The sequence below is a fragment of the Cynocephalus volans genome, chromosome 14 (genome assembly GCF_027409185.1).
Source record: "Cynocephalus volans isolate mCynVol1 chromosome 14, mCynVol1.pri, whole genome shotgun sequence".
Classification (NCBI taxonomy): domain Eukaryota; kingdom Metazoa; phylum Chordata; class Mammalia; order Dermoptera; family Cynocephalidae; genus Cynocephalus; species Cynocephalus volans.
In genome coordinates this window covers 10,483,765-10,511,185 of record NC_084473.1, presented here as the reverse complement: position 1 = coordinate 10,511,185, position 27,421 = coordinate 10,483,765, and the positions used below count along the sequence as shown (strand labels likewise).

The 27,421-nt window shown below is 51.1% G+C and overlaps 1 protein-coding gene across 1 annotated transcript in view; it reads right to left on the bottom strand.

Annotated features, from left to right (window-relative positions):
* HPCAL1 (hippocalcin like 1) overlaps positions 1-27,421 on the bottom strand; it is a 110,322-nt gene that overhangs the window by 19,684 nt on the left and 63,217 nt on the right. The window contains exon 2 of the mRNA XM_063078422.1: positions 8,818-8,906. The gene's annotated coding sequence lies outside the window, so the exon portion shown is untranslated. The remainder of the gene's footprint in view (positions 1-8,817; positions 8,907-27,421) is intronic.

The following is a 27,421-nucleotide window of genomic DNA, read 5'->3' as shown; positions in this document are numbered from 1 at the left end:
CGGGGGGACTTCCTGCTACTCTCCAGTGAGATCGTCCACTCAATTGGTGCAGATGGTTCATCAGAGCCGGGGTCACTACAACTCCAGTCTGCTGGGGAGCACCTCTTTGAGCAGCTTCCTCAGAGGAGGGAGGGAGGTTAGTGGAATGGACATAAATGAGCCTCTGGGGAAGAGGAAAGGAAACGCCCAAGAGAACGGTCCTCTCCCTTTCAGAACCTGCAAACGCAACAGGAAAAGGAAACTCAAAGGCAAGACCAGAAACAAGACCACAGGATTTTCCTTAAAGCAAAAAACTGCAAGTGTATCTGTCCACATGTGAGTTCCACGTTTCCTCAGAGGTGGATGCTGTGGATGCCAGCAGGGGGTGGGCCTGAGGGAACCCAAGGGGGAGCCCAGGATTTCCTCGGCCCCTGCCAGAGCCTTGCTTTGCAGGTGAATTTGGGGCTCTCGGTGGCAGTCCTCAGCGAGACCAGGCTGCAGCGGGGAGGGAAGTCTCCAAACTCTTTCCTTCCCTCTCACCTCAACTGTTTCCCAGTGCCCACGCCATGCTGGGCCTGAGGACACCCAGTTGAGCAAGACACAGAAGCTCTTCCCAGTGCCCTGGGTGTCCCCCACCCTCACCCCATGCACGCCCACAAGACAGGGCTGATGTGCATGGGAAACTTATGTGGGACCAGGAGCTTGGGTGCAGAGCGGAGCAGTTGCGTGGGATGTGACAGAGGCAAGGTCCTAGCCAAGGCTTATAGGCTCTGAGACTCCTCCAGGTGGGACAGGCTGCAGGGAACAGTGCATGCCTAGGCCTGGAGGCAGAGAGAGCACTGTGTCCTGAAGCTCTCAGAACCCACCCAGCCAGGAGGTGACATGTCCTCACACGCCACAGTGCTGGGACCATGAGCATGGAGCATGACTGCAGAACGCCAAGCATGTGGACCTCAAGGAGGAGACGGATCATCAAGGGGAGACAGAGGAAGAGGCGGAAGGCAGGGGCCAGTGATGTCCCCACCTTCCCGCCTAACGTAACGCTCCCCAGAAATACGCAGAACCAACTAACTAATCAAGGGCTCAGGGACTTTGTGACTGTTTAATCATAAAATAAAACTCAAAAGTTGAAACAAACATCTGAATCACCAGCTTCTTATTAATCTCAGGGGCCCGGAGCATACACAGCTAGTGGCTCTTTTGAAGAATTTAAGAGGCCTCAGCAGGCTGGAGACCACGGACCGAGATTTCTGATGCCTCTTCATCAGCCCCTCCACAGATGCAACCCCTCACACGGTCAGCCCTGGGGGCCAGAGAGGCCCGTCCTGGCCTGGCATTGCTCACTACGAGTGGGGACTTGGCATGCCAGCCTTTGGGCATCTGGAGTAAATTCCTCCTGGCTCCTGGAGCCTGGCTGCAAAATGATTCAAGTGCTGAACTATGCCTGGGTGGAAACGGTCCACACGTCAGATGGCAGTTAAAGTCTGCGACTCCACGCTGAGTTCCAGGCCAGGATGTGAGCCATAGCCCTTCCCCGAGGACAAGAGCATGGCTAAGACTACAGAGCCGGCTCTGCTTGTCCAGTGACTCAACCTACCCTGGCTGGTGGCCAGCACTCAGCACACCCTGGAGGGGACACGGCACAAAGGTCAGCTCTCCTGGGCAAGCTGAGCCAGCCCTGGGGTCAGGCAGGGCTATGCCAGAGTTCCCAGCCTCAGTGCTCCAGACCAGGCCTCTGTCTGCTCGTCTGTGAAATGGGACCACAACGCCAGCTTCAGGAGTTGCAGTCAGGATGGTGGCTGTGTATATGACAGGCTGCACTGGACAGCAGGCTGGCACTAATGTGACAACCAGACGATGTGGCCCAGCGGGATTCCTCCCAGCCTTCCCCCTCTCTGGCTGTATGGCCTTGGTGGTCTCTCAATTTCTCTGGGCCTCACTTTCCTTTACTGTAAAATGGAACTAACGGTCCTTCCCTGTTGATTTTACAGTGCAGCTGTGAGGATAAAGGCTAGTGAAAGCCGTAAAAGGACTGACAAACTGAAAGCACCAGACAGATATAGGGAGGTTTTATCACAATTTTATGCCGGGCACACTTCAGGAACTTAACCACAATGGTAAGCAGAGCCAGGCTGGAGGGATCCGGGGAGTCCCTTGCACTTCCTGGCGACTTCTTGCTCTGCATGCCCAGCACATTGGTTAAAACCCTGTCCTCACAGCCCCGGGGTGGGCAGAGAGCCTGGGATCACAGTGGCTCAGACACATCCAGCTGGGACAAGGTCAGTGAGATTCTGGCTCCCATTCTTCAAAGGGAAAATAAGGAAAGAGGCGGAAGCAGCCCAGTCATGCAACAGCAGCTCCCATGCCCGGGCGTGAAGTTGGCTCTGGCCCTGGGACAAGCACCCCTGAGGGCCAGTGGGTGCCATTCAACGTTCTCGATGGGGAGGGGGAGGGCTGGGGACGCCTTGAAAGGACAAAGGTCTCTTCTCTCATGGTGGTGTGTCTCCTGGGGAATCTTGGCTTCTAACTGGTTTGGGTCATTTTGAAAGGGAATATAGAATCCTGTTTACATGCAAGGGTCAGGTTTTCTGAAGGACAGGGAGTTTTGCAGATGCTGAAGGAGATGGTCTGGAACTTGCACAGAGCACCCCCCAGGTTCCAGGGAGGGCTGGAAGTCAGATCTGCACGTAGATGGGCTGCTCTGAGCGGGCCCTGGACATGTGTGCGTGCACACACACACACACACACCATACACACACCACACATGCAACACCATACCACACACATCACACATGCAATGCCATACCACACACACACCCACACACCACAACCCTCCCCACCAACATACACACACACCACAAACATGCACCCCACACCACCACCCTGAAATATACACACCACACACACACACACACCCCACACCTCCCACATATACACCCCACACCACACACATGCACACCATGCACACAGGGCACCCCCTTCTTCCTGGTCCCCACCACTGACTGTCCAAAGGACTCAGTCCTTTCTCTGGCACCCAGCAGAGAGAACCCAGGCCAGGAGACAGGGTGCTCTCAGAGTGAAGACCTTCCCAACACATCAGGGTGAGGAATGACGAGGATTTTCACTCCTGAAAATTTTTCACTGGTAGAGAAGATAATATGGGCCATGTGCTCTGCCATTCAACCACTCATGACACTGCTATTCATGCACTTACTAAGTCTGCACAGATATCTTATGCACCAGGACCTAAAGATGTACAAAGTGAACCCCTGTGGGCCTGGCAAGAAGAAAGGGGCTTTGGAGCCTGAGCTCTGCTTGGGCAGGGCTAGGGAGGCCTCTCAAGCTGACACCTTAGCTCAGGTGGACTGGGAAAAACACTCACCAGTGAAGAAGGGGCGAAGGGGATTCCAGGAGGAATCCGCAGTGTGCCCAGAGGTGAGAAGCATGGCTGGAGAGGGCTGGCTGCAGAGGGCTGGCGGGAGCGGCAGAGGTTGGCATGGGGCGCCTCTGGGGAGGTGCTGGGGAGATGGGCAGGACCAGACTTGAGATTTTATCCTGGGATGCTGGAAGCCCCTCACAGCATTTAGACTTCAATGACTCATAGGCCCACGCTTCTGGGGAGACCACCACCAGCAACTGCCTTGTCCCTGCTACGTAGCTCTGGGCCTGTTACCTCTCCAGGCACCTTCATGGGCAATGAATGGACTCACAACACAGAGCAATACAGAATAGTACAGAACAATAGAGAACAATATGGAACAGTATAGAACAGTAAAGAACAGTAAAGAACAAATGGATAGATTAACAAATGTAGGGTGTGGGGAGGAGAGGCAGCTAGGGGAAAGAAGAAAAAATACTCAAAGGGCAGTTCAAATTTATAAAGTATGAGTCAAAAAATACCCGAACAATTGCCTCTGAATTCCTTAGGAGGCCCAGGGCAAGGACTGGAAAGAGTGGATGTTCGTAACGAACAGATAAGAATTCTTTGCTATTAGCACATCTGCCGTTCTCAGCTCTAGAATGCAGCAGGAGGCCTGGGTGACCGTGGAGAAGTCACACACCCTGCAAGCTCTTGCTCTTTTCTCATCTGTAAAAGATGGGTTTGGATGATGTGGCCCCCGAGACACATTCTAGCTCTAAAAACTGTCTTTGAGTCTATCCCCAGTGGAAGCATCTAAAGTACCTGAGAAGTTTGCTCACTTAACTAGGAATTAACATCCTTCTTCCTCAGATCTCGTCTGGCAGACCCACTATTTGCTTAGCTTCCCCGTAGATGGTGGAAAGCTACATTTCTGCCATGTCCCTGCTTGAGTGATGACGGAACTCTCAGCTCACGGGCCCCAAATGAACCATTTCCCAATTTTGAATTCGTGTGTCCCAGATGAGTGCGGTTTGGCCACATTCTAATATATCTTGGGTAGAAACTGTCTACGAGAAGAAATATCATTACTACTAGACAAAAGGTGTTTTCAAGACGCGTGTGCCCTCCCTGGGTCTTGTGCATGCTGGCAAACGGCCCTGTCTGCAGGACACAGTCCCCTCTGTGACATGCTGCCCACGGCCGCACACATGGAGGGAGAGCTCCAGCCAAATGCCTGCCTGGTATCCACTTACGGCTCAGCACGCCAGTCCAAAACTTTGTTGTTGTTTTTTTAAACTTGGAAGAAACCTCAAGTGAATAATCTCATGTGTCATTTGATTCATGCTTAATGTCTTTGGGAAGAAATAAAAATAGTAAGTCACCCTCAATAAAATGGCATTAGCCCGGCTGAAACGCCAGGCACAGAAATGATGATGGGCCTGCTGCCCCGGGTGGCCCCAGCAGCTACAGTGTTGAGTTGTCATTAGAGAGAATGTTTATAAACAGGAGTGGGGACAGCTCATAAAAGCTGTCCTTTGCCATTTTTATCCTTTAAATCACAACACCAGAAGCCACAGATTCTGCAGGGTGAGCTTGGGGTAAAGCACAAACCCACACACAGGAAGGGTCCACAGCATGCGTCACAGAGCACCTGCTGAGCGCAAACCACAGGGCTGAGGGTTGGGGATACACAGAAGCACGAGCGGGCCTCACAGTGCTTCTGGTCTGGTTGGGAAGGCAAGGCGTGAATTCCTTCTTTCCTTCTCCTACACCGATTCAGTCCCCACTCTGAGCCAGGCACTGCGCTCGGGTGCTGGGTGGCAGACGCATGGCGGCGTTCCCAGCTGAACCGACAGACTCCCGTCCTCAAGCTTTCAGGCTGGGCTCTGGGCCTTTCCCGATCCTTTTCCCCAAGGACATATGGCTGGGTTCCATTTACCCAGGGCGCAGCTAGGTAGGAATAATCCCCTAACCACTTAGCACCACACCCAAAATGCAGGAAGTGCGCAGCAATTGTTTGATGAGAGGAAGGAAGGAAGTCAGCGAGGGAGGGAGAGAGGGCCCGGCTGATGTGGCCTCCTTCCAGACAACTCCAAACCCTCCACAGAGCCAGCTGGCTGGATCTTTGGCCCATGGAGCATTGACCAGCGCACCCTCTGAGAGTCCCCCTTCCTTGCCCCACCAGGTCTCCATGAGGGACTTTCTGACCCAGATAGTCTCGAACTTCAGTGAAAGAGCCAGTTTCCTGGAGACCCGCTGAGGTCCTAGGAACGTCCAATGGAGCAAATATTTGTGAAGCATTTTCTACGTTCCCTCTGATCACTTCTAAACTAAAAATTTGTCCATGGGTCTGATAGTCCAAGAATATTCAAGGAGTCAACAGGAGAGAAAATGTGAAATCTGGGCTGTCCCAGAAACTCTAGACCGTGTGCCTGGATCATGCTGGATGCCTTGGGAAGGGAACTCGCAAGTTCAGTGTGGACGCCACTTGGAGGGGCCGGAGGCATGGGAGGGTGGAGCCACAGCGGGCTCAAGCCCAGCCCGAGGCCCATGCGCAGGCACAACACGTCTGGGAGCGCGGCTGCCTGATGGATCCTCATCGTGGAGCCTCTGCTCTGTCCCACCGTGTGGCCCTGAGCAAAGACTGACAGGCAGCTCGGCCCCCTTCCTTTTCCCTCTGCCCTTCACCTCCCAGCCAGGTGGGCAGCCCAGGTTGGGTCTTGCTCACGTGGGATCCGGACATAGCACCTCACACAGAACCCAATGTGGAGCTGCTGGCAGGGGGGAGTTCCTTGGCAGAAGCCTGGCGGTCCTGGCCCTCCATCAATCCTGAGGTAGAGGAGGCGGCCAAGGCACCCCATGTTCACCTGCAGCGGGGTGTGTAGCAGCGTGTGCATGAGGAAGCATTGGTGCACGCCTGTGTGAAGTGTGTGCGCGCTCATGCATGTGCGCACGTGTGTACATTTGCCACTATGCTCATCAGGCAGGATCTGCCTCCTGTGGGGGAGGGTCAGGGCAGACGCCCACAGGAAATGATAGTGTGAAGTCAACCCAAGTTGCCCTAAAAATAACCCTCAACTTTCAACATCAGAAGGATTCTCTTTTTCCTGGCACCCTGCCCCTTAGGAGGCCACTTTAGGAAAGCCAGTGTGGACAGCTGTCTGAGATGCCCACCTGCGATCTGCAGACTAGTCAACACCACGCAGGGGCAGGGGATGGGGCAGAGACCAACACCCACAGGGGAGATTAGTCCAGGGCCATGCTGTCCTGCAGAGCCCCAAATTCCCATGCCCGTTAATCTAACATCTTCCAGAAAAACTTTTGGCTAAACATACCTCTGTGAACAACAATTCTCTTTTAAATGTGTGAGGAATGGTGATTTAATAGACACAGAAGGTCCATCATACAGTGCAATTTTGGCCGCACCGAGATGCTGCTTATACCTATTTTCCTTGTTGGGTCAGTGTTGCGAGTGTCACACCCCTCAAGTGTGACCTACACCCCCTCCCACCTGTCTCACCCATCTTGCTCAGCGCCCCCACCCCATCTTCTGGCCGCCCCTCAACGCTGCAGGCACACACTTGCCACAGGCCCTTTACACGGGCTGCTTCTCTGATACAAACACGCTTCTTCCCTCACCTCCTGTAGGTGTTTGCTGAAGTCACTTCTCAGTGAGGCTTCCCCGATGTGTCCAAAACTGAAGCCCTAACGTACATCCTTTACCCACTGCCCCTTTTCTGGCTTTATTTTTTCCCTATATTTGTATTATATTAAGTTCATTGTCTGTCTCCTCTTTAGTAGAGCACCAGGCCCTTGGGGCCAGGCCTTATTCTGATTTGTCCGTCATCGGAAGCCCAGAGCCTGGCAGCTGGTCCGGCACACAGTGTTGAGTGAAGGGCGGCATGGACGCCTGGGGAGGGAGCGGGAAGCTGCGGGGGAGGCCGGGGCCTGGGGCCTCAGCACACAGGTGCCTGGGGGGCAGAGAGACCATCACCTGACCCACCACGTCCACAGCCAACCACAGTCACTGTCACAATTATTTGATGACTAGAGGGAGGCAGGAGAGAGCAGGAGGAGCCCAGGCGGCGCACGGGACGCTGCAGCACTTCCTAGGTCTGCTCTTTCATCGCCCTGGAGAGGGGGTTCTACCAACCATCCCGTGCCTGAGACGTGGCGGGGGGCACACATCCCAGGCCCCCATGCACCTGGCTCCCCACCTGGAAGCCAAACACTCTGTCGAGAAGAGCAACGCCCAGCAGCTCGGCGGGAAGTGTCAGGAAGAAGCGTGCAGAGGACGGGCAACCGGCTCAGCCCCGGAGGCAGGGCCTTCAGCAAGGGGCTGAGTCCCTGAGGCCAGTCGCATGGGACCGACAGGAGGGAGCCAGGAGAATGAAGGGGACGGGAGTCCAGGCCAGGGCACGGGCTAGGACAGAGCACTCCCATTTGGAAGTTAAAAGCCACCAGGGGCTGGGGATGGCTGGGAAGGTGGTGGATTCACATGGCCTGAGGTCATGCTAACTACTTTGGACTTCGTCCCAGTCTGAGAGGAGAGTCGCATGGTCAACTCCCATCAAAGACCACTCATCTGGCTGCGGGGTCCTCATCAGGAGGGCAGGGCGCCTCCCTCATGCCCTTCGTCCTCTTCACCTTCGCCCACGGATGACTTCACCTCCCACTTCATCTCCTGCTGCTGGGCTCCAGGGGCTGCTTCCCTGTCCTGTCCACGGCCATGTGCGCTTTGGGCATCTGGGGGCTCCCTCCTCCCAGTGCTTCCCAGCCTGGGTCCTTCTCTCCACATCCTTCACCTCAGTGTCCAGGGGGCCCCTCTCCCTAGGGCCTCCCCCCCACCCCCAAGCCCAGGACAGATGATGGTGACGACCTGGCGCTGTCCTAGGGGCTGTTTCCTCAGCAACCTGTGAGAGTCGAGCATTGTCTTCTTTATTTCACAGGGGATGACCCTTAGGGAGGGGACTTGCCCAGGGTCACACAACCCAGGTTCGGCCGACTCACCCAGTCTTTGTGCATCCTGCCACTTGTAGGGCCCTTCGCCAGGCCCCGTACAGGCACCAGGAGCTGGGCACAGCCACTGTTTGAACTCAAATCCCCACTCTCAGTTAGCGGCACCCCATCCATCCGGTCAGGAACCAGAATCCTTGGGGGCTTCCTTGGCCCCCACCACACCCATGGCCCCACCTCTGTCTCACGCAGCCACTCAGTAGCCTCCTGGTTGGTCCCCACCTGCTGTGGTCTGGCCAAAGTGATTCACCCAGAAAGACCTGGTGAGAACCTAAATGACGATGGACCTGGGTGGGTTCTTTTCATCTCCGAGCCTGTTTCCTGACCCGTCAGGGGTGCTGGGCGAGCTGCCCCCACTCTGGGTTTTCCTGCTCATGGGCAGGACACAGTATAGCAGAAGCCACCCCTTCCATCCTCGTCCTCATCCGCCTCAAGCCAGTCAGCCCCCAGGAGTGACTTACCTGAGGCCAAATGGAGGTTGAGATGGAGCAGAGGTCAGAACCTCTGGGGGCTGGTTCCACGTTCTTGACCAGGCCGTTAGACCATGCCCCTGGAAGAGAGGACCGACAGGTCACATGGGATGTGGACGCCCCTGCCCACAGCCCACTGCCTTTCCCTCTGGTGGCCTCCATTGTGCCTGTCAGGGGGGCAACAGCTTTTGTAAGCCCCACACTAGGAACAGCGTAGCTGCTGGCCCCCACCCAGTCGCTACAGGCAGTGGGACATGCTCGCCGCCCCTGTGCCCTGAGGGTGGGAGAAGCCTGCAGGTGGGATGCTGGCCACCCCTCAGGTAGGGTTGCTGGTGATCACAAGGCTGCTATGGCCTCTGTGGTCTGCAAACACAAGTTTGAATCCTGACAGCATCAGTCCCCAGCCCAGTCACTGTGTCCAGGCCTAGCATTCTGCTCCCTGCAGGCCATAAGGGTTCAGTAGAATCCTGCACACCCAGGCCTGGTCCACAGGAGCACCACAGCCTGCACCAGCCCGTCAGGGTCCCTCCAGCCCCCACGGCTTCTTGCTTGTCAACAGCACTGCAGGGTTGGTCCCTCATCACCCTGGTCTCCTTGAGGCCCATGTCACCCTCTCCGTGCCAGCCAGCAGCTCATAAAACCTCACAGTCATTGAGAAGGGAAACCCACACTGTTGGCATCCCAGGCCCGACCACTTCCCACCTTACACCCTCATTGCCGGCTCTGACAGCCTTCCGGACACCCTCCCCTCCGTGTAGGGCTGACTCTGATGGGCCTGCCTCTCCTTCTCTGTGAGCCTGCAGCCTCCTGCATGTAATGTGTTAATAAAATCACTGTGGCTAGCATCTCTATGTAACCAACCCGCTAAAAGCTTTCTATGCATTTGTTTGCAATATCCAGTTTATTCCCCACAACAGCCCTAGGAGGTAGGCATAATTTTATCCCCATTATATTCTTATCCCCATTTTACAGATGGGGAAACTGAGGCTTAGAGAAGCTAATTACTTTCTCAAGGTCACGTATCCTCCAAGGCGGCAGAGTCAGGAAGGAACCCAGACAGTCCCGGGCCCTGGGTTTTTACCGTGTTTCCTGCTGGACAGCTCCTTCAGGACCTGCAGTCTCTCTTAAATGCCGTCTCTTCACCTGGGTGCCTGCTTTCTCCCTAATCCACCGCACATTCCCCAGTTATTTTCTCCCATCACATGATCCTCTCCCTCTGTAGCAATGATCATGGTTTATATACAGTCACTGGACCAACCAGCTTGTCCACCCAGGGACATTCAGCCCCACACAGCACAGGGTGCCAGCTGAGCTCCCCTCGCTCCAACAGAATGGGGAAGTCACATATGTTCCCATCAGAAATTCTCACTGGAAGGCCACTGTGCTTTTAGACAGTATCATATATATTTTTAATATTTTAAATAGACTTTAATAGAATATCTTAATAGACTTACTTTGGGGGGTAGTCTTAGGTTCACAGCAAAACCGATCCGAAAGTACAGAAAGTTCCCATATCCCCCTGCCCTACACATGCACAGCCGCCCCGACTATCAACATCTCCACCAGAGTGGTCCATTTGTTACAGAGGATGACCCTATATTGACATACCATTATCGCCAAGGTCCACGGTTTACGTTAGGGTTCCTTCCTGGTACTGCACATTCTATAGGTTTGGACAAATGTATGACAATATGTATCCACCTTTACAGTGTCCTACAGAGTAGTTTCACTGCCCTATAGGTCCTCTGTGCTCTGTCTTGTCCCATATTTTCTCCAGGCATTTCCAAACGAGTGATCTCAGCAAGTTATCTTAGGGCTCTCTGAGTCCTGCTTTGACATTCAGAGAAATCAAGGCCCAAACAGGGTCAAGGGCCCTCACAAGGTCACAGAGAAAACCAGTAATGGAGCCAGCAGCAGAAAATGCTAGGTCATCATCTGATCATCCCGCCCTCCCAACCACCCCAGCAGACAGAGCTCATTCTCACCCCCAGTTTATAGCAAAGACACTCTGGGACACTGGCCCAGGTCACGCTTGGCTAAGGGTGAGGTGAGACGCCCAGGTGCAAATCCCCAAACCCATGCCCTGCTCTTTCCAGCTGCTCTCATTAGGGTTAGAGGCCGCAGAACGCAGTGAGCAAGCACCTCTTTTGGGTGTGAGGGGTGACTCTGTGCTCCCCAAGCCCTGTGGGTGACACGCCCTCCTGCCACGCTGCACCGCCAATACAACGCACCTCACCTAACCCTGCATGACCAGTATGCTTGGTGATCAGCTCAGTGACAGGTGACCATTTCTAATCCACAAAAGTACCTTCTATCACAGCCCTTTGCGTCCTGCTGACAGGCACCCCAGCTTATGGGGAAAGTGCTGGGTGATGGGGAGGGCAGAGGGGAAGTTCTGGTTCTAGGCATGCCCGGTGACCTCTGCCATTCTCAGTTTCCCTGTCTGTGATAAGGCAATAAAGAGATAAAGCCGTGGGCTGGATCCCCAGGTGGAGGCAGGGCCAGCCTGACACCAGGCTCCCTAGCAGGAGGGGTTCAATCCTTCCAGAGACCTTGAAGGCACAGCTCCCAGGCTGCTTGGGAACACTTCATTAACTCAAATTGCAAATTTCCTCCTGACTCTATCTCTAAGCAACAGGGGCTCCCCGGCCACCAGCTTTCCAGTAACAGATAAAGATTATAGTCACTGCTCCAGACAGAATCAAGTAACAGAAGTCATTATGCAGAAATAATTATGTTGAGTTATGTCTGGTTGCTCTTGATTTCTGTCTAGTGACCACCTTACGAATTGTCATGCCTCCTCTTCCCTAGAAGAGCAAAATGCGGAGGCCTGGGTGATCTAGATCTGCTGCTCCAGTGCCCCTTGCCGGCTGGGTGATCGGCATCCTAGGGTAAGGTGCTCTGTGAGGCCCTTTGGCCCGAGCACTTTGGAGAGGGGAGGTGTGGAACACCAAAGCCCCCTGTAGGGGAACACACTCACAAACTCCCCACCTGGGCCCTGCACTGGAGCCCGCCTTCAAAGTCCCTTTCACATCTCACTTTCTCCATGGGGCCCTTCCTGACACCTGACATCCTCCAGATCTTTTCTCCTGCCAGGCCTCAGGCCATTCCCTCTCTTAGGCTTCAGTTATCTGGGAGGGAAGTTGGGCCATGGGCAGGTCTCACCCATTCTTGTGCTCCCAACTCCAAGCACAGAGCTAGCCCAGAGCAGGGCCTCCGGAGACAAGCAAGAGGGCTGTCGGGGGAAACAGACTGGGCTCACAGCCCGGCTCGACGGAGATGGCAATAATACTACCGAGTTCATCAAGTTTTTGTCATGATTAAATGAGATAATGTACAAAAAACGTGTGGTACAAAGGAAGAACGCAGTAAACATTGACCATGACTGACAGGGCAGGGTGAGGCCTGTAAGAATCTAAGCTAGAAACAAACACAACCAAAAATGACTCAAGAAAGAGACCATTTGAAAGGTCTATAACAAGTGAAGAGATTGAATTGTAATCAGAAAATAACCCACAAAGAAAAGCTGGGCTCAAATGGCTTCACTGCTGAATTCTACAAATATTTAAAGAATACCAACTCTTCACAAACTCCTCCAGAAAACAGAAATGGAGGGTACACTTCCCAACTCATTGTAAGAGGTCAGTATTAACCTGGTACCAAAACCAGAGAAAGACTTCACAAGAGAACAAAACTACAGACCAATATTTCTTATGGATATGGACGCAAAAATCCTCAGCCAAATAGGAGCACATCAAATGGAGCAACATACAAAAAGGACTATGTAGCATGACCAAATAGGATCTATCCCAGTAATGCAAGGATGGCTTACCATCTGAAAATTAATTAATGTAATATATCATATCAATAAATATAAAAACAAGAGTCATATGCTCCTCTCAATAGATGCAGAAAAGCATTTGACAATATCCAACACTCATGCATGATAAAAACACTCAAAAAACTAGTCATAGGCTACTTCCTCAATCTGATAAAGGGCACCTACAAAAAACTCACAGCTAACATCATATTTAATGGTAAAAGACTGGATGCTTTCCTCTTAAGATTAAGAATGAGACAAGGATACTTTCTCTTGCCATTTCTATTCAAAATCGTACTGGAGGCTCTAACCAGGGCATTTAGGCAAGAAAAAGAAATACAAGGCATCGAAATTGAAAAGGAAAAAGTAAAACTATCTCTATTTGCTGATGACACAATTTTATATACAGCAAATCCTAAGGAACCCGCTAAAAACTATTAGAATAAGATCAGCAAGGTTGCTAGATACAAGATCAATACACAAATATCAATTGTATTTCTATATACTTGCAATTCAAAAATGAAATTAAGAAAACAATTCCATAAACAACAGCATCAAGAATAAAATAGGAACAAATTTAACAAAAGAAGTGGAAAACTCATACTCTGGAAACTACAAAACATTGTTGAAAGAAATTAAGGAAGATATAAATAACTGTGAAACAATCCCATGTTCATTAATTAGAACACTTAACATTGTTAAGTTGACAATACTCCCCAAACTGATCTACAGATTCAATGCAATCCCCATCAGAATCTCAGCCTACTTTGTAGAAATTGAAAAGGTGATTTTAAAATTTATATGTAATTGTAAAGGACCCAGGGTAGGCAAAACAATCCTGGAAAAGAAAAACAATGTATGAGAACTCAAACCGCCACTTCAAAACTTTCCACAAAGCAATAGTAATCATGACAGTGTGGTACCGGCACAAGGAGAGATGTATAGATCAACAAAATAGAATTGGAAGTCCAGAAATAAACCCACATGTTTATGGTTAATTGATTTCAACAAGGTGCTGAGACCAGCCAACGGGAAAGAATAATCTTTTCGACAAATGATACTGAACAACTGAATAGCCACATGCCAAAGAGTGAAGTTGGACCCTTATCCAACACCATATATGAAAATTAACTCAAAACAGATCAGAGACCTAAACGTAAGAGCTAAAACTATGGAAATCTTAGAAGAAAACAGAGGGGTAAATGTAAGTCTTCATGATCTTGGGTGTGGCAAAGGATTCTTAGAAATGAGGCCAAAGCCCAAACAACCAAAGAAAAGATAGATAAATTGGACTTCATCAAAATTAAAAACATGTGCTTCAAAGGACACCATCAAGAAGGTGAAAAGACAACCCATAGAATGGGAGAAGATATTTGCAAACTGTATATTTGGTAAGGGATTTGTATCTAGAAAATATAAGAAACTCTTAAAATTCAATAATAGAAAGACAAATAATCCAGTTAAAAAATAGGCAAAGTATCCAAATAGACATTTCTCCAGAGAAGATATACAAGTGGCCGATAAGCCCATGTTCAACATCATTAGTTATAAGGAAAATGCATATCAAAAGTATAATGAGATACCACTTCACACCCACTATGATTTTTAGAATTAAAAAGTCAGATCAATACGTGAGTTGGCAAGAATTTGGGGAAACCAGAACCCTCTTACAGTACTGATGGGAATGTAAAATAGTACATCCACTTTGGAAAACAGCTTGGTAGTTCCTCAAATGGTTAAACATACAGTTATCAACTACCCCAGAAATTCCATTCCTAGATATGTATTCGAGAGAAATGAAAACACATGTCTACACACAAACTTGCACACAAATGCTTACAACAGCACTATTCATAATAGCCAGAAGGCAGAAACACCTCAAATGTCCATCAATGAACGAATAAATAAACAAAACGTGGTACAGCCATACAATAGAATACTATTGAGCTATAAAAAGTAGAGAAGTGCTGGCACATGCTACGACACAGATGAGCCCTGAAAACAATATGCTAAATGAAAGAAGCCAGACACACAAGGACAAAGGCTGTATGATTCCATCTATATGAAATGTCCAGGACAGGAAATCTAGAGAAAGAGAGTAGATTGGTGGTTTCTTAGGTCATGTGGAAGAGGGAATAGGGAAAGAGGGGGTGCAGTTAAAGGATATGGGGTTTCCTTTTGGGGTGATAAAAATATTCTAAAATTGACTGTGGTGACAGTTGCACATGTGTGTGAATATACTAAAAACCATTGAATTGTGTCCTTTAAATGGGTAACTTGTAAGGAGTGTGAATTACATCTCCATAAAGCTGTTTAAAAAATAAACAAATAACTCAATGTCTTTCTACCCCTCTATGCCAGAGGACAGAAGGGCAAAGAGTGAGACACAGGAGCAAGGGGCAAACTGCAGGGCTTGCCAGCACTGCAGCCAGAGTTCTCAGAGCTTGTCAACCCTCACAGATGGGAAAAGATGAGTGGGCGTCAACTTAGCTGACCACGAGAACCTGGCAGCCTCAAATCCAGGGCATAGCTCCAGGAAGTGTGCTGCTGCAGGTTGAGCGATAAAACTGCCTTGAAGCGGGGTATGCTCAAATGCATGCCAGATGTCGGGTGGGCAGTCAGACACAAGCTCTCCAGATCTCTCCTCATTCAAGGGGGTGATCTAGTACACAAGGGATGGGGGGTGCCCAGTGCCCAGGATATACACAGGGTCATAACTCTCAGCTCAGTTCTGGAAGCAGCCAGGCTGCCACACTGGCATTAGGAGTCGTGACCTAGGCCAGTTATGGTTCTAGGGCCGTTGCTGGGGCCAGTTCCTCCCTTAGTGACCCAGGCCTGGAGGGATTTGGTGTCCATCTCCCTCACTGGCCAGTCCTTGGGAAAGGCAGTCAGCATATGTTCCTTCCAGCACCAACACTGCCTCATGCCCAGGCACAGGCCTCACGCTCTAACTCTGAGATCAGTGCGAAACAGATGGCCTCTCCTGCCTGCTCACACCAGGGCAGAGGTATACTCAAGAGATGGAAGATGATTTTAATATACTCTGAAATCCAAGTTAACCAGGAAGCAAAGCCCCTTAAGGAGAAAAAAATGCAATGGGTCTGAAGTCAAAGATGCACGGTTTTAGGATTAAGACTATTTCTGATGTGACCATGGTTTTAAAATGACTAATTCCACCACAGTCCTCAAGTAATAACCACAGTTGCTAGACGAATACTGTTGCACAGATGTTTTGCACAATGACCTCTCTTCGTAGAGGCATTTTCTTCCATTGCCTAATCCAAGAAACTGAGTTATAGAAGAGACAATGTGTCCTGCAGATGGCACTGGGACAGGCTGGACACAGCTGCAGAGCACACAACGGGAGCCAAAATGTCCAGATGAGACCACCCGGGTTGCAAGCTTCACAAAAAGAAGGGCTAGAAAGACAACCCTGCACGACAATGAGCGAAACCCTGAGTCACAGGAGACCACAACCAGCGAGCACCCAGCATCAGGCCTCTGGTCACAGGGGCACCGGGAGCTGGCCGACAGGGATTCCAGGCTTCCAGAAAGCACGCAATGTCTTGTTGTAGCTTCCACTCATTCCCACACCAGAACATTTGAGCTCTTGCCACATAACAAAAGGAAGCTACTGTCTGTGCCCACTTTGAAACACTGTTTGGCATATTTACTAAAGGTGACCACACACATACCCCATGAGCTAGGAATTCAGCTCTTTTGTCTGCCCAGTGGAAAGATGGACGTATGTCCACCAAAAGACACATGCAAGAACACTCAGAGCTGCACAATTTGTACTAGGTTCTGGTGAGGCCTCTTTCTGGTTTACAGATAGATGACAGACAGCCTTCTCACCGGATCCTCACATGGTGCAGAGCAGAGGGGCCCAGCTCTCCTCTTCTTATAAGGCATATTTACTACAGGTGACCACACACATGTCCCATGAGCCAAGAATTCAGCTCCCGTCACGGGGGCTTCACCCTCACAATCTCATCACCTCCCAAAGCCCCACCCGCTATTACCATCCCACTGGGGATTAGGGTTTCAGCCATGAACTGGGGGGGAGGAGACACAAACAATAAGTCCAGAGCACACACCAAGATGATTTGGAGACCTGGACTCCTCACCTATGGGGTATTCATATCCGCTGTTGGTGATGCAGATAAATCTTCTTAGTTAGCAATGAGGTCAGCAGGTGAACATGGGCTGAAGTCAGGTAAGGAATTAACATTTTCTTTCAAGCACAATTGTTGTAGGAGAACTCTGAAATGCAGAGAGTGTTACAAAAATACCAGGCACCAGGGAAAGGGATTATAAGAGAGATGCCTGGGCCTCAGGCAGGCCAACTCCCATTGGTGTGAGGGTGAGGGGGCACAGGTTGCTTCTAAAGGTGCTGCGTTTTCTGGAGACAGAAAACTCAAGCTTGTTCCCACATGACCCTCCACCAGCAGGAAAGAAGACAAAATGGTTCATGGACCGTTAACAGAATTCTCGGAACCTCCCGAGCCCCAGCTGCTGCCACCCCCACCTCAGCTCCCCCATGTCACTGACCCCCAGACCAGAGGCCATAAAATCTTGCTCTGGCCTTCTTAAGGCTGCGTCTGAGGTGCCTCCTGTTCTGGAAGGAGGAAGATAAAATGAACCTTTGCCAACATCAGAACAATGAGGCAGCCATCGGGGAAACCCCGATGGGCCCTGGGGAGGCAGAAAACAATGAATCCAGGTCCAAGCCAGCACTTTCTATTCTGGGGAGCGTGGCCCAAGACATGCCACAGACATGCCCACTTGCCATTGTCTGTCTCAGCCAGACAACCAGCCCCAGACTTTTGCAGGTGAGGGGACCTCAGAAACCCTCTGCGGGAAGCCTCCAACCATCTCTGGGGGTGGAGGGTCCTGTGAGGGCAGGGAAGAGTAGCAGCCGGCTCTCCCCTGACGCCCGAGGGCCACTTCACGCGCTGTACGGGCTGACCTCCACCTGTAAGGTCACTTAAGAGGAACACGTTTCCACTCAGGGACAGGGGGAGCAGGAAGGGGAGAGGTGAGGAGGGAAAACACCTATCTTGTCCAACCCTTTCATTTTACAGTTGAGAACAGAGGCATAGAGAGGAAAAGGTCTTACGCAAGCTTACAGAGCCAGCTGCGGCCAGTATGAGCAGGCACGGCCAGGTGCGGCCAGTATGAGCAGGCACGGCCAGGTGTGGCCAGTATGACCAGGCACGGCCAGGTGCGGCCAGTATGACCAGGCACGGCCAGGTGTGGCCAGTATGACCAGGCACGGCCAGGTGCGGCCAGTATGAGCAGGCGCGGCTAGTATGAGCAGGCACGGCCAGGCAAAACTCCTGGAGCGAGACAGGTGCTTCCACTTGCTGGGCAGAGATGCAAAGATTCAGGTACCTGAATAAGTGCCCCTTTGCATGTTACCTGTCACTTATTGGTCTCCTGTCTTATGAGCTGGGGCCACAGGCCCCTCTGAGTACCACTGTGAAACATTCTAAAAGTTTTATTAGGAATGACGATGGAGGAGAGAGGACAAATAGGTATACAGTTTAGAACGAGGTGTTAATACTACCTCCTTACAAGCATGTCTGTCACATTCCCTAATGAGGTCATCCATGAGTCTACCCTGGATGCCTCGAGGCCAGCAGATAATCAGGGCGCCAGGAATGCTGTGTAGGGGGTAGGGTGGAGGTAGAGGGTGGACCAAGCACCCCTCAACATGGAAGTAGCCCAAAGCATGCTGCCTCTGGACTTTCACGTGTCACCACGTGGCCTGGGCCAGCCACCTCTCCTTCTGGGACTGCTTCCTCCTCCATAGAGTGTAAATCCCAGCCCTCCTCCACAACCTTCTTGCAGTGGCTATGGGGACCACATGAAGTGACGGATTCACACGGAACCCCTCTTTAAACTCGTAGGCTTTAATGCTTCTGAAAGTCTGAATATGGCATCTAAGGGTCCACCTCAGGATGGCGGTGCTGGGCGTGTGCACACATACACACAGGTCCGCCCTCTCTTCACAGGTGCCCAACAGGCGCGGATCATCCCCTCATCTACAGGTGGGAAACAGGCTCAGAGACGCTAAGCCACTTGCCCAGGGCCACATGGCCAGCCAGGGCTGCCCCAGGAACTGAACCTGAGCCCATCCGGCCCTGCTTCTCCCATGGGCCACATGCCCGGCACCAAACTTTGCTTGGTGGGGGTGCCAGGGACTAGACCTTGCCCTCAAGAAGCAACACAGGAGCAAGGAAAGTGGTACTAATTAAACATTGAAGTGTAATTAAGTAACAAAGTGAAAGGCGGTGCCAAGGGCGGGGCCTGAGGCGGGTCTGTGGAGAGGCAGAAGGGGGCCCCCCAGCTGGGCTGTCTGCAGAGTGGTCTCCTCACGCCAGGCTCCAGGTGCCCACCCCTCACGCTGATAAAGCCTCTCATGTCCCCTCGGCCTGCAGACACTTGTGCTTCAGCATCCGAGGCCCCTGACAATCCAGCCCCAGTCCAGCCACCCACCTCAGTGCCACCCATCAGGTGTGGCAGATTAGAAATGCTGAAACTTCTGAGACTCTCTTCCCCGCTGCCTTCACTTCCCACGGCCCCGGGCAGTGTGTGAAGGCCTGCCTGTAACCCATCTGCGGAGGTTCCTGTCCCCTCTAGGCTGAGCGCTCAGAGGGCGGGGTCTTGCTCACCACACCTCGAAGCCCCTGGGCAGCACCTGGAGCAGGGCAGACTCTCAAAAAACATTACGTGAATGAATCAGTGAGCAGGCAGCTTAGAGCCAGGGGCCATGCGACACACGCCTGGGAGGAAGGATCGAGCCAGTTCATGCAAGCCTTTGAGTACTGGAGTTCAGGCAGCATTTGGCAACAGGGAGCCATGGGGGGGCTCTTGAGCAATGGACTTAGAGGAGGATCAGCTTGGTGGCATAGGCAGGATGACAGCATGTGTCCAATGTCAGGGAGACCACTGAGGAGGTAGGTGAGCAACCTAGGTGGGGAGGGGTGGAAGGTGGAGGCTGGCACATGTGAAAATCTGGAATTTTCAAGGGGACTGTGACCACATGTGGCTTTCATCTTGTCATACACAGAAATTGCAAGTGAAGCCTGCCTGTGATGCAGAACTCTGCTGCTACGGGTTGAATGTTTGTCCCCTCCAAAGTTCATGTTGGAACTTAATCCCCAATATGGTATTTGAAAGGTGAGGTCTTTAAGAGGTGATTGGATCGTAATGACTAGGCCCTCATGAATGGATTAACGGGTTAATGGTTTAATGGGTTATGAGGGAGTAGACTGGGGGCTTTATAAGTAGACATATCAAAAAAGCGCCCTTCCCCCTCCTCACCATGTGACACCTTGGTCCCCACAGGACTCTGTAGAGACTCTGCTCCAAGAAAAAGGCCATCACCAGATGAGCTCCTCGACTTTGGACTTTTTTTTTTTTTTTTTGGTGGCTGGCTGGTTCGGGGATCCGGACCCGTGACCTTGGGGGTTGTCAGGCTGTGCTCCAACCAACTGAGCTAATCGGCCAGCCTTTGACTTTGGACTTTGAAACCTCCAAAACTGGGAAATAAATTTTGTAAAATAAATTTCGTTTTCTTATAAATTACCCAGTTTCAGGTATTCTGTTACAAGCAAAGAAAACTGACTAGTACACCCACTGTATTATTGGTACTAATGTCCTAATTGCCAGACAACCCTAAAAGCCAGCTAATGCTCTGGGGCGGTGCTTCCTGAACAGGCGAAGTGGGACGGAAAGCACAGTTTCCTGACAAAGGCACGGAAAGGAAGGCACCCAAAGTGGAGAAGCTCCGGGCTCCCTTAAACACGGCCTATAAACCAGCAGCCTGGAATGAGGTGTCCAGAGCCGTAGGGATTAAGCCAAGCTCTCCTGCCGAAGACACTTAATCAGTAGCCTCCAGAACACGCAGGAGCTCGGCTGCAGTATCTGTGATGAAGAAATAAGTCATCTGAAAACAGAAATAAATTATTCATTTCCCACAAATGAGCAGCCTCTGAGTTTCCGCCACAGCCGCCATGCCACAAACACCCGAAAGCTCCATGAATCCTATTAGTGGCACCGCTCGACCAAGCAGACACCAGATTCTGCCATCCTCTTGCAGACAGCTCACCGGTGCTCTGCCCACATGGCTCCCATTCTGCATTGAGAATGAAATCAGCCCAGCACATCAAAGGGAAAATCACAACCCAGCCTGGCCTCTGAGAGAGGCAGGGCTCCGGTGCAGAAAGTGTACCCAAGGAACTTGGCTCACCCTCAGCCTGCCAAGGGCTCCTCCCTTGCTGCTGGGGAAATAAGCCTGGAGTCGTTGTTTGCTAGAATGCATTCCCGGACCCTGCCCCAGACAACCTCCAGGGTCAGTCCAGGACAAGCACCCCAGAGCTGAGGTTATCAGGAGGAAGTGCCTGCGTCCTGGAGTCACCCCTTGAGATACAATCACCGCCGGCCCTCAGTCAGGCTCTCAGCCTCTCCAGGCCCCGCGGCTCAGATGGACTGTTGGGAAGAGGACTAGAAAGAACACTTGCAAAGCATCTTATGCCCCAAGCACTCAGCAGGGGTCACTCACAGCAGGGTCTCCCTTCCCACAGCCTCTCGTCTCTATTTTTACCTCTGATTCCAGTCTGCTCAGCTCAATTCACAATTGGAATGAAAAGTCTTGAGGTTTTCTCTACAAGTGCCAAGCTCTGGCCCACCACTGGGCTACTTGCTCTGCTTAGAATACTCCCTAACTGCCCAATGAACTGCTGTGCCTTCAGCACCCAGCTCAGGGTCCCTCTCTAGGGAAGCCCCCCAACCCTCAGCTGCAGGCTTTTACAGCAGCACGAGGCTCCCCTTTGTCACACTTAGCCACTGATACTGCATAACTTTTCTGGGACTTGCTGATTAGTGTCTGTAGCCCCACAGGGGTGGGACCATTGGAGGGGAAGGGGCTTTGCCCCGCCTGGCAGTGAGGCACGAGTGTGTGTGGAAGCCCTAGAAGGTACTCGGCTGCCTCACTTCTCCCAGAGCTGGGAGAACAACCTTGCAGACATCCAGCCTCCCAACCCACTCCTTGTGAGCGAAGTGGGTTATCTGGCACGACTGAAGAAAGAGATGACCTTCCAGCCACCGTCCCCTACCCCCACCAAGAGCAAAGGTCTGTGTTTGTTCTGCTGTCTGCCTGTGATTGGGAAATTCTTTTTTAAAGGGAAGAGGCAAGAATCAGGAAGCTAATATTGGCCAGTGAGCAAGTCTGCCAACCCAGAATTACCAGCAAAAATGTGTGTGTGTGTGTGTGTGTGTACACATGCATGCATGCACACACATGTACACATACATATTCATATACATATAATTTAGTGGTTCTCAACCAGGGCAGTTTTGCACCCCCACCCCCCCCAGAGACATGTGGCAATGTCTGGAGGCACTTTTGGTTATTACAAGCTGGGGGGGGAGGGGAATTCGTCTACTGGCATCTAATGGGTAGAGGCCAACCATACTGCTAAACACCCTACTGTGCACAGGACAGCCCCCACGGCAAAGAATTATGCAGCCCAAAACATCAACAGTGCCAAGGCTGAGAGACCCTGACATAAATGTGTTCCCCTACTGATGACCCCTCAGATGTACCTTTGAACCCGTGACAGACTCTCGTGGCAAAGGCGTGCAGATCAAACCACAGGCCGCATTCCCAGGGGAGGGCCAAAGGTCCCGCAGGGTGTGCCGGGCTGCTCCGCACACCCAGCTCTCGAAAGCTTTGCACAGGAAAGCCCGCCACTCCCCACACTTCTCTCAAACAGGAAGGAGCTCTAGGGAACTGAGCTCCGAGTGTTCAGGAAAAGTGCTGGGTGCCCTGAGGCGTGGCCAGCAGAAACGGGAAGACGTGCAGCCTCCGTGGCTGCTTTGCTGTGGAGACCACGCCTGGCGGCCACAGCCAGGCACACACGGTCTACACTTGCTCCCACAAGGGAGCAGTGAGGGGGCGATGCATGTGGCCTCTTGTCCAGAACCGTAGAAAGCAGTTTTATTCCAGTCTCTACTCCTGCTGACATGTCTTAAGATGCACAGCCCTCACTGACGCATTTCGCATGTGGCCACTTCCCCTTTTTTTTTTTTTTTTTTTAATTAATAGACTTTATTTTTTAGAGCAGTTTATGTTCACAGCAAAGTTGAGTGGAAAGTACAGAGGGTTCCCACACGCCTCCTGCCCTCCCCCACCATCAACACCTCACACCAGAGAGGTGCATCTGTTGCAATGAATGAACCTACACTGACACGTCATTCTCACCCAAAGCCCACAGTCTACAGTAGAGTTCACTCTTGGTATTGTACACTCTATGGCTTTCAACAAATGTATAACAACACGTATCCACCATTATAGTATCATAACTAGTTTTGCTGCCCTAAATATCCTGTGTTCCACCTATTCATCCTCCTTCCCCTCATCCCCAGGCAACCATGGACCTTTTCACTGTCTCCCTGTTTTTGTCTTTTCCAGAAGGTCATATATTTGGAATCATACAGTATGTAGCCTTTTCAGACTGGCTCCTTTTACTTAGTAATACACATTTTAGTTTCCTCATAGGTCATTCCTTTTTAGTGCTGAATAATACTCCATTGTCTGGATGTGCTGCAGTTTGTTTATTAATTCACCTACTGAAGGACATTTTCGTTGCTTCCAGGTTTTGGCAATGATGAATAAAGCTGCTATAAACATCTGCGTGCAGGTCCTTATGTGAAGCTAAGTTTTCAAATCCTTTGGGTAAATACCGAGGAGCATGACTGCTGGCTGATATAGTAAGAGTACAACCTGCCTGTTTTTCCAAAGTAGCTTTTCCATTTTGCATTCCCACCCCCAGTGAATAACAGTTGCTGTTGCTCCAATGCTTGCCACCATTTTGTGGTGTCAGTCTTCTGGATTTGGTCATTCTAATAGCTGTGTAGTGGTATCTCACTGTTGTTTTAATATGCAATTCCCTAATGGCCATTTACTTTTAAGTCATATTTATTTTAAGACCACAGAAGACCAGTCTTTATTATAGACCAAAGTCTCAAAATGTTCTATCAGGCAGCTCTAAGGACATTATGTTTTGGGGGCACAGGAGTTGATACAAAAGGTCAGGACACCCCCAAGTTGTTCAGAAGATAGACTGGCCAACAAAAGCAGATCCTTCATTCCTGTGTGACATATCAAAGCAGAGTCCACATGTGAAGCCCAACCACGGGGGGCTGAACAGTCATCTCTGTACAGTGAGTTACAGTCTAGAAGCAGCGTCATATTCAGTTTGTCACTAGACATCTCTAAGAGGAAACTCAGATCCAAGAAAGTAGAAGACTTGCTAAAGCCGCAACAGGAAAGGAGATGCAAGGTCCCTGAATATGACTTCTGCCAGGAATCAGCAGACCCACATCTCTATTGTGCAAGTACAAAATTAAGTCCTTATGAAATCCTTTAAGAAGGCCTTGGGTGGCTCCTTGCTTGGATGATTAAGGGTTTACGTGGCATTTCACAGATACATGTACCTCCCAGGTGGTGCCCACCTCAGGGGCACCTGACACTTCCAGCAGGGCTGGCTAGGACCCTGTTCTGCTCATTAGCCACCTGAGGACTTGGAGGCTGCCTCTGTCTTGCATGAGCAGTGACCCAGGGGACCCAAGCCAACCAAATGCCCGATGGTTCCCACATTTGAACATTCTCATCGGGGTAGTGGGCTGGTCTTTGAGCTGGAATTGAGGTCTCATTTGTACATTCTTTCACTCATTCAAAACATAGTGAATTGAACTCCTACTATGTGCCAGGCACTGTCCTAAGTGTTACACATGCAACAGTGAACAAGAGCAATTCCTGCTTTCAAGGAGCTCAGTGCCCCAGCAGATTACAGGGCCAAGTCACATGTGCCATAATCAGGTGAGTGCAGGATGCTAGTGGGGCCCACAGAGGGGCCTCCAGCCCAACCTGGGATCTGGGGAGGCTTCCCAGAGGAGGTGACACCTAAACCTGAAGAAGAATAAGAGTTAGCTGAGAGAGAGAGAGAGAGAGAGGGAGGAAATGGGGAGGGCTGGGGTGCAGGGAGCAGCCGTGCCAGGGACTTTCCAAGAAGTTCCTACACCCAGACAGGGGGCAGCTAGCCCCCCAGGGAGGCAGGCACTCTGTTGACGCACCATGGAGGTCAGTGGGTGGCTGTGGTCAGCACCCCAGCACCCCGGGCCTGAACGCATCACCCCTAGGGAGGCCTTTGGCCTGGTGCATGCAGGCTTGTTCCAGCAGGGCTGGCCTGGCTGGAAAAAGCCCAGGAGCCAGTTGATTAAAAGACAAAAACAGCAAACACCCATCCTCCCCCACAGCAGGCCTCTGTGCAAATGCTCCCTGGATCTCATGTGCCCAGGTGCCCACTAAGATGTGGGCTGAGCCCACAGGACACACACAGGGCTTTTCCGCTGACCTGCCCACACATCTCACCACCCCAGAGCATAGGAGCTGGTGTGTCTCTAGACCAAGCAAATCTCATGCACTTCTGACTGAGAGCTGGACTTTTTTTTTTTTTAATTGCAAATTTCCTGTGGCAAAAGAAAAAGCAGCACAACAGTTGCACAACTGCGCATTATATGGCTCCTCAGGGCTGCGGGCATTTGTGCAATCAAAATGTGCAGAGCTCTTCCAGGTTGGTTATTAGCCCTGTCTGGACCTCCAGGTGGATTCAGGCCAGGGAGTCCCCCTTCCTAAGCCTCTAGGGGAAGCTTTGTCCAAAGTACCCACAGCCGGGCTGCTCCTACTTCCAGCTCCATTCCAAGTGTACACTCAGCTTCCTAAAACTGACTTTTTCTCACACCTGTACTCTCATGCATGATCGACTCTATACTTAAACCAGAGTGCAAAGCCTGCCTTTAACCCTGCCACATTTCATCTTATTTTCATCATCTTTTCAGCCTACCAGAGCTTCTGGAACTTCAATAGCACTCCAGTTTTGCATCCTCAGCCAATCTGATATACATGCCACGTCTCATAAAGTGGTGAATGGAATTGCTGTGTGTATGTGGTCAAGGCAGCACCATATGACACCTACCAAGAGGCGTCCAGTGGCAATGGTCACCCCACTACTCAGTGGGGCCACCTGACTGTACCATTGTTCAGCACCCAGCGTGGAAGGGTCAGCTACAGCCCCACGCAATTTGAAGTGCTTGGTCCATAGCTTTCTGCCCACAGCCCACCTGCCAAGAAAGGGAGCCAGGCCTCTGTCCCCTCAAGTCTAGCAACCCTCAAGAGCACTTTTCTAAGAAACAAGTAGTGAGGTACATTCTACAAACAGAAAGAAGGAGGCACGGGTTTTTGTAAGCGGCAAGGCTGGACTTCGAATCTAGTCTTCAGAATCACCCACTGGTCCAAGTGGACAATCACAGGCCTGGCCGCTGCAGCTCAAAGGCGCTCTGGTGACGGAGGCCAAGTGACCACATGGAGAGAACATGAGGACAGCGTCCGTCCCAACTCCCTGCTCAGCCCTGATGTCTCCAGGGAGGGTGCGGAGGGTCACAAGGGGTGGCCTTCCAGGGAATGAGAAGGCTGGGCTGAATCATGTCCAAGTCCAACAACTTCTGTGACTTGCCATTAAAAGTTATGTTTGCAAATCATTTTTAATGACACAGGAATTGGGATGATATGGTATTAAATGGAGAGAGCGGGACCTGACGTGAATATGTAGTATGATGTCAGTTAAAACACATATGACTTCACCACGCAGTAAATGAATACTCACAAGAAACGGACCCAGGTGTCTGCTGTGATTGTCTCAGAACTGCAGGATTATGGATTATATTTGCTGCTTTCTTTTCTGCATTTTCCACAATGAGCATCTAACATCCATAATCACCCACATGTCCAGCAGACACAACCTCACCCCCCTCTCCTGTCCTAGACGGTGCAACACTGTTATGGACTGAGTGTGCCTGCCCCAAATCTGCATCTTGGAGGCTTGACCCTCAATGGGATCGTATTAGGAGGAGGGGCCTTTGGGGGTGATTAGGTTTAGATGAGGTCATGAGGTTAGACCCCCATGATGGGGTTAGTGTCATTCTATGAAGAGGAAGAGACTAGAGCTCAATCTCTCTCATTCCCTGTGAGGATGCAGTAAGCAGGCAGCCGTTTGCAAACCAGGTGGGTTCACCAGAACCCCACCATGCTGGCTGGCACCCTGATCTCAGGTTTCCAGTCTCTAGCAATGTGAGAAATCAACATCTGTTGTGTAAGACCCTGGTCTGTGGTAATCTGTTGTGGCAGCCGGACAGGCTAAGACAAGCACCCTCCTTTGGCAGGACAGGAGTTAAAACTAAGATCTGCAACCAAACCTCTCTGCCCCACCTGCCTTGGAAATGTGAACTATTCACTCAGACGAGTCCCACACTTCTCTTCAAAGCAGGCTTTAAAAAAAAAAAACAAAAAAAAACCAATCATGAAACCATACCTCTCTCCACCTTGCCTTGGGCAAGGTAGCTGCAGAGTCTTGACACTGGAAAATGCCAGAGAATCCAGACAGCTGAATCTAGCCCTAGGATCCTACCATACCACAAATCCCATCAAGAGCTCTGAATCTAAATGACTTACACCAAATGAGCCAGTGCTGTCCCAAACCCCAACATCTGGGCCATCACAATATCACAGGCCTGGAAATTACCACCTTGCTCATTAAATCATTCAGCCCAAAGTTAAGAGTCCCCCTCACCCCCCGTCCCCACCAGCCCAGCGTCTTCTGCTCCGTCCAACCCTCCCTCCCCCACACACTGCTCACATGCGTTCTCCTC